This window comes from Emydura macquarii, unplaced genomic scaffold (genome assembly GCF_026122565.2).
Source record: "Emydura macquarii macquarii isolate MOO-44397 ecotype Brisbane River unplaced genomic scaffold, CSIRO-AGI_Emac_v2 contig_1859, whole genome shotgun sequence".
Classification (NCBI taxonomy): Eukaryota; Metazoa; Chordata; order Testudines; family Chelidae; genus Emydura; species Emydura macquarii.
The window spans coordinates 212098-218492 of NW_027131996.1; positions in this window are offsets into that span (position 1 = coordinate 212098).

Genomic DNA, 6395 nt, shown 5'->3' on the forward strand with positions numbered 1-6395 from the left:
GCACAGGTTATATTGTAGTGTAGACTTACCCTCAGTGGCTGAAAATTCATCTGGTGATAGGTCAGGGGCCTCTGTGAAAGGTGCTGGGAATCTTAGCCTGGTCCCTAGTAGGACAGATGTCCCTATCACACACAAATGTAGCTAATAAGGCCTGGTTTGGTCTCCTTTGTTGCCAGTCACAGCAGCAGAGGCCAAGGACTCAGTAGAATCATGGAATATTAGAGTTGGAAGGGACCTCAGGAGGTCATCTAGTCCAACCCCCTGCTCAAAGCAGGATTAACCTCAGCTAAATCATCCCAGACAGGGCTTTGTCAAGCCGTACAATAAAAACCTCTAGGGATGGAGATTCCACCACCTCCCTAGATAACCCATTGCAGTGCTTCACCACCCTCCTAGTGAAAAACTTTTTCTTAATATCCAACCTAGACCTCCCCCACTGCAACTTGAGACCATTGCTCCTTGTTCTGTCATCTACTAAAATTGAGAACAGCCTAGCTCCATCCTCCCTGGAACCCCTTTCAGATAGGTAAAGGTTGCTATCAAATCCCCCCTCATTCTTCTCTTCAGCAGACTAGTCTAGTTCCCTCAGCCTCTCCTCATAAGTCATGTGCTCCAGCCCCCTAATCATTTTTATTGCCCTCTGCTGAACTCTCTCTAATTTGTCCACATCCTTTTTGTAGTGGGGTCCCAAAACTGGACACAGTACTCCAAATGTGGCTCCACTAGGGCCGAATAGAGGGGTAAAATCACTTCCCTCGATCTGCTGGCAATGCTCCTAGTAATGCAGCCCAATATGCCGTTAGCCTTCTTGGCAACAAGGGCACACCATTGACTGATATCCAGCTTCTTATCCAATGTAACCCCCAGGTCCTTTTCTACAAAACTGCTGCCTAGCCTGTCGCTCCCCAGTCTGTAGCTGTGCATGGGATTCTTTTGTCTTAAGTGGAGGACTCTGCACTTGTTCTTGTTGAACCTCATCAGATTTCTTTTGGCCCAATCCCCAATTTGTTTTGTTCATTCTGTATCCCTATCTTCCAGGGTATCTACCACTCCCCCTAGCTTAGTGTCATCCGCAAACTTGCTGAGGGTGCAATCTACCCCATCCTCCAGATCATTAATGAAGATGTTGAACAAAATTGGCCCCAGCACTGACCTCTGGGGCACTCCCCTAGTTACTGGCTGCCAGCTAGACATCAAGCCATTGATCACTATCCATTGAGCCCAATAATCTAGCCAGTTATCTATCCATTTTATAGTCCATTCATCCAAACCATACTTCTTTAACTTGCTGATAAGAATACAGTGGGAGACTATCAAAAGCTTTGCTAAAGTCAAGGTATATCACATCCATCGCTTTCCCCACATCCATAGAGCCAGTCACCTCTTCAAAGAATGCAATCAGGTTGGTCAGGCATGACTTGACCTTGGTGAATCCATGTTGACTGTTCCTGCTCACCTTCCTTTCTTCCAAGTGCCTTAAAATGGATTCCTTGCTTCCTTTGAAGCCATCAAATGGATTCCATGTGGCCCCATGGACTTGTGTATGTCCAAGCTTTCTAAATAGTCCCGAATCTGTTCCTTTAGCACTGAGGTATGTTCACCTCCTCCCCATTCTGCACTGCCCAGTGCATTAGTCTGGGAGCTGACCTTGCCTGTGAAGACAGAGGCAAAAAAAGGCATTGAATACCTCAGCTTTCTCCACAGCCTCTGTTACTAGGTTGCCTCCCCCATTCTGTAAGGGACCTACACGTTCCCTAATCTTCCTCTTGTTGGTAACATACCTGTAAAAACCCTTCTTGTTCCCTTTCACGTCCCTTGCTAGCTGCAACTCCAGTTGCACTTTGACTGTCCTGATTTCATTCCTGCATGTTTGAGCAGTATTTTTATAATCCTCCCTAGTCATCTGATCAAGTTTCCACTTCTTGTAAGCTTCTTTTTTGTGTTTAAGCCCACCAGAGACTTCTTTATTAAGCCAAGCTGGGTGCCTACCATATTTGCTATTCTTTCTGCACATTGGGATGTTTTGTTCCTGCGTCCTCAATAAAGTTTCTTTAAAATACAGCCAGCTGTCTTGGATTCCTTTCCCCTTTATATTAACCTCCCAGGGGATCCTGCCCATCAGCTCCCTCAGGGAGTCAAAGTCTGCTTTTCTGAAAGCCATGGTCCGTATCCTGCTGTTCTCCTTTCTTCCTTTTGTCAGGATCCTGAACTTTACCATCTCATGGTTAGTGCTGCCTAGGCTGCCACCCACTTCTACTTCCCTTACAAAATCTTCCCTGTTTGTGAGCAGCAGGTCAAGAGGAGCACGGCCCCTCGTTGGTTGCTCCAGCACTTGCACCAGGAAGCTGTCCACAACACTCCCCAAAAACTTTCTGGATTGTCTGTGCACTACTGTATTGCTCTTCCAGCAGATGTCAGAGTGTTTGAAGTCCCCCATGAGAACCAGATCCTGTGAACTGGAAAATTTCCCTAGTTGACTGAAGAAAGCCTCATCTACCTCATCCTAGTCTGGTGGTCTATAACAGACACCCACCACAACATCACCCTTATTGTTCTTGCTTCTAACCTTAACCCAGAGACTCTCAGCTGGCTTATCTCCAGTTTCATACTGGAGCTCAGAGCAATCATACTGCTCAGTTACATACAGTCCAACTCCTCCACCCTTTCACCCCTGCCTGTCCTTCCTAAACAATTTATACCCATCCATGACAGTGCTCCAGTTGTGTGAGTTACCCCACCAAGTCTCAGTTATTCCAATCATGTCATAGTTTCTTGACTGTGCCAGGACTTCCAATTTCTCCTGCTTGTTTCCCAGGCTTCTTGTGTTTGTGTATAGGCACTTGAGATAACTAGCCAATTGCCCTATTTTCTCAGTGTAGTTCAGGAAGCTTCCCCTAGTAGTTAGTGGAGTCAGAACTTTTATCTCAGATTGAGAGAGAGAGACTTCCCCTGTGTCAGCATATGTGAGGGGAGCTGGCAATTGGGCTCCTGTACGGGTATGGGATAAGCAGAAAACTCCAATCCCCAAGACTTCCAGGACACTTGTTTATTCCATCTTCAGAAGGGGATCATGCAATAAATCGAGGGGGCCCGAGAGAGAATGGGTAGAGTCCAGCTTTCCAGTTTCCGGAAATGTAAAATTAACCTGGTGGAAAGGAGCAATGACTAGCTACATGGGAGACGAGAGACTATAAAATGCAGCTTCACCAACTCCATATTATCTCCATTCCTATTTCCTGCCTCTGGATCAACTCATCTGCAACTAAAGCTGTGAAACAAAGGACTGAGATCCATCCAGATACTGGATGTACACCAGAGGACTGTACAAATCTGCTAACTCCACAGTTCTACTGAGAATCTGATATATATGGACTTTAAAGTCATTTTATATCTGATCGGTTTGACCTTTTCAACATTTCTTTCCTTATTAGTTTCTTTCCTTTTATAATAAACCATTAGTTTTAGTTTCTAAAGGATTGGCTGGCAGTGTGGTATTTTGAGTAAGATCCAAACTCATATTGATCTAGTAATGTGGCTGACCCCTTGGGGATTGGGAGACCATTTTTGGTAAAGGGAATAGCATTTTAATAACTTAGCTCTTTACTGGACCTAGTTGCTGATTGGGAGCCAGAGACTGAAATACAATAAAGGGGGCAGTGTAACGTCTTGTTCTTAGCTGCTTGCTAACCAGTATGGGGAATAAGAAGCACTTTTTATGACTGGTTGGTGAATCTAACTGCAGTGTTAGCCACCAGGTTGGGAAAAATCTGCTCTTCTTTTGTAGCCTGCTGTGACCTTGGTATTTTCAAGGGGACTACCCTAGGCACGGACATGTCACATATGTAAATCAGGAATTGTTCTGCTGTGCTGGTCCCATAGTGCTTACTCTCTGTTTCCAGGTGTATTGAATTGTATTTAAAGGTGGCTAAAGGTACACAGAATAGGTTGTTTACATTTCATTTGCTCAGCCACAAGTGTTGAGGTGCCTCTAGGGGTGTTCATGGGAGGAACTTACTCCAAGATGCACTTGGGGGAGCGGGATACATGAGATTGTAAATCTCTCTCATTGTAAATCACTCTTCCCAGGTCTCTGGAGCTACCTGTAAAGAGTGAACTGAGTGTGTGTTTGGGAAATAGGATTTTAATACCAATCCAATCCATTTCAGTAAGAGGTAACCCATTGCTGTCAGCGGGTCAAAAAACCATTCCCCCAAGGTTTAAGTGGGATGTCAGCTCTTTCCCAGAGCTATGGGGAATGCGGGGAGGAGGAAAGATGTATAGTGCTCTGTGTTTGCATGCAGTGAGCCATGTGTGAGCTAATGAAGCATTGCATCATGTTGATTCCCTCACGGATATGGACCCAGTGCTGACTGCTGACAGCTGAAAACTTTTCCTGAAGCAGGAACTCCACATAGTTAGTCACACTGTGGGGAAGGACGTATTTTCTAGTCGCCCCCTCCCCCCCACGTCCCCCAGGACAGCTAACTTTTCTGCTTCACTCACAAATGTGTGTTACACTTATGAAATAAACAGCAGGATTTTACTCAGGGGACAAGGCAGTGTGCCACGTTTATTATGAATGCAGAAAATATTTGAAAAAGCAATTGCCTAAAACACACTTCTACACATACACACACACATGCACACAGTTCTGCAGGAAGGATATAATTAGCAGCGTCTGTGTTGCTCGAGCTGACTCAGGTGACTCAGACACGAGGATGGGGCCAGGCTCTGTCGGTTGCGACACAATACTCCTTGAGGTTTGCAGAATGAGCCCAAAGTCCAGGTTTCTTCTCCCCATTTGTATACTTATCCATCACCATTCAGGTCTATGGATTTTGTCATGTCAGATAGTCTCCTTGTTTGATGTAACTGTCAATGACATTTGATATCACAAGGGTGACAGCTTTCCCATTCTTCTTTCATTCCTGTTTCACACTTTGTCTTGTTCCTATCCTTGGGTGTAAACTCCCCTGTTTTCCGGGGTTATCTTGATCTTTGGCCATCTGGGCTGTAAAAGTTCTTTAAACAAAAGCATTTTCTCAACCTCCTGCCCTTGGAGGCTGAGAACCATTACCTCAGCAATTACTTCCTCGCCGTCTTATCTTGGCAGACTCAAACTCACGCTTACTAAAAATCATTATATTCTTATCTCATTGCATTGGTACATTATCTTATACTTACTTATTAACATAATAAAATCCTTATGCCTACACCAATTCTATTAATACCAATTTTACTAAAAGGAAATAAAAGAAATCTTTTTTGCCCTCTCATTGCCCCATGATTTACACATCAACCACATTCCTGATACCATTGGGCACTTTACTTAACTTGTAAATTATTGCAATTAGATTTCAGGATGTTCCCAAACATTCCTACGTAGATCTTCATAAACATGGCCTCAATGTGTAATAAATGTTAAATCACAAAATGTTTAGGCAGGATGTTCTCACTCATATGTTCAAGCAGTCAATTATCATAGTGGAGCCATAGTGGAAGCTTGAACAAACAATCAATGTATCCGGAACATCCCTATCTATAATGCCTAGTTTTGATGACAGAACAAGGAGCAATGGTGTCAAGTTACGGGGGGGGGGGGGGGGGGGGGGGGGGTCTAGGTTGGACATTAGGAAAAAGTTTTTCACTAGGAGGGTGGTGAAGCACTAGAATGGGTTACCTAGGGAGGTGGTGGAATCTCCATCCTTAGAGGTTTTTAAGCTGAGGCTTGACAAAGCCCTGGCTGGAATGATATAGCTGAGGTTAGTCCTGCTTTGAGCAGGGGGTTGGACTAGATGACCTCCTGAGGTCCCTTCCAACTCTAATATTCTATGATTCTATGATTCTATGAAATTGCCTGTAACAGTGTATAAAAGAGAGTGTCAGAGGGAACAACTTTGTCTGGCCTAGGGGATAACGGAAAGTCCTGCCATTAAGTTGTGCCAAGTCCATTGTAATGGAGCACTCATATTTGAATTGTACCTGTAGCTATTCTATAGATTGCTTCTCATTGTGCTTCAACTGCAATAAACCTGGCTTGGGTGCCTTTGTTTCTCAGCTAATCTGTGGTCTTGTCGATTCTTGGCTATCTGCAGAGCTAAAACAGTATCTACACAGGGGACACACCCACACAGCCTACACGGACAAGCACTCACACCGGTAATAACACCGATGACAGTCATCACCCTAACAATTCAGCTCCCTACCCCATCACCTCCCAGCCTTCACTTCAACCTCCCTGGAGCCTCCAGGTCACAGTTCAGCCTTCCCTGCCTCACCTCTGCTCTGTAGCATTCTTTACCCTCCCCAGGCCTGCAATGGGGAGCAGCCACCCAGGGCTTGACTGTAGGAGCCACCATTGCACCTGGAGCAAAACTGACAGCAGGAGACCCACC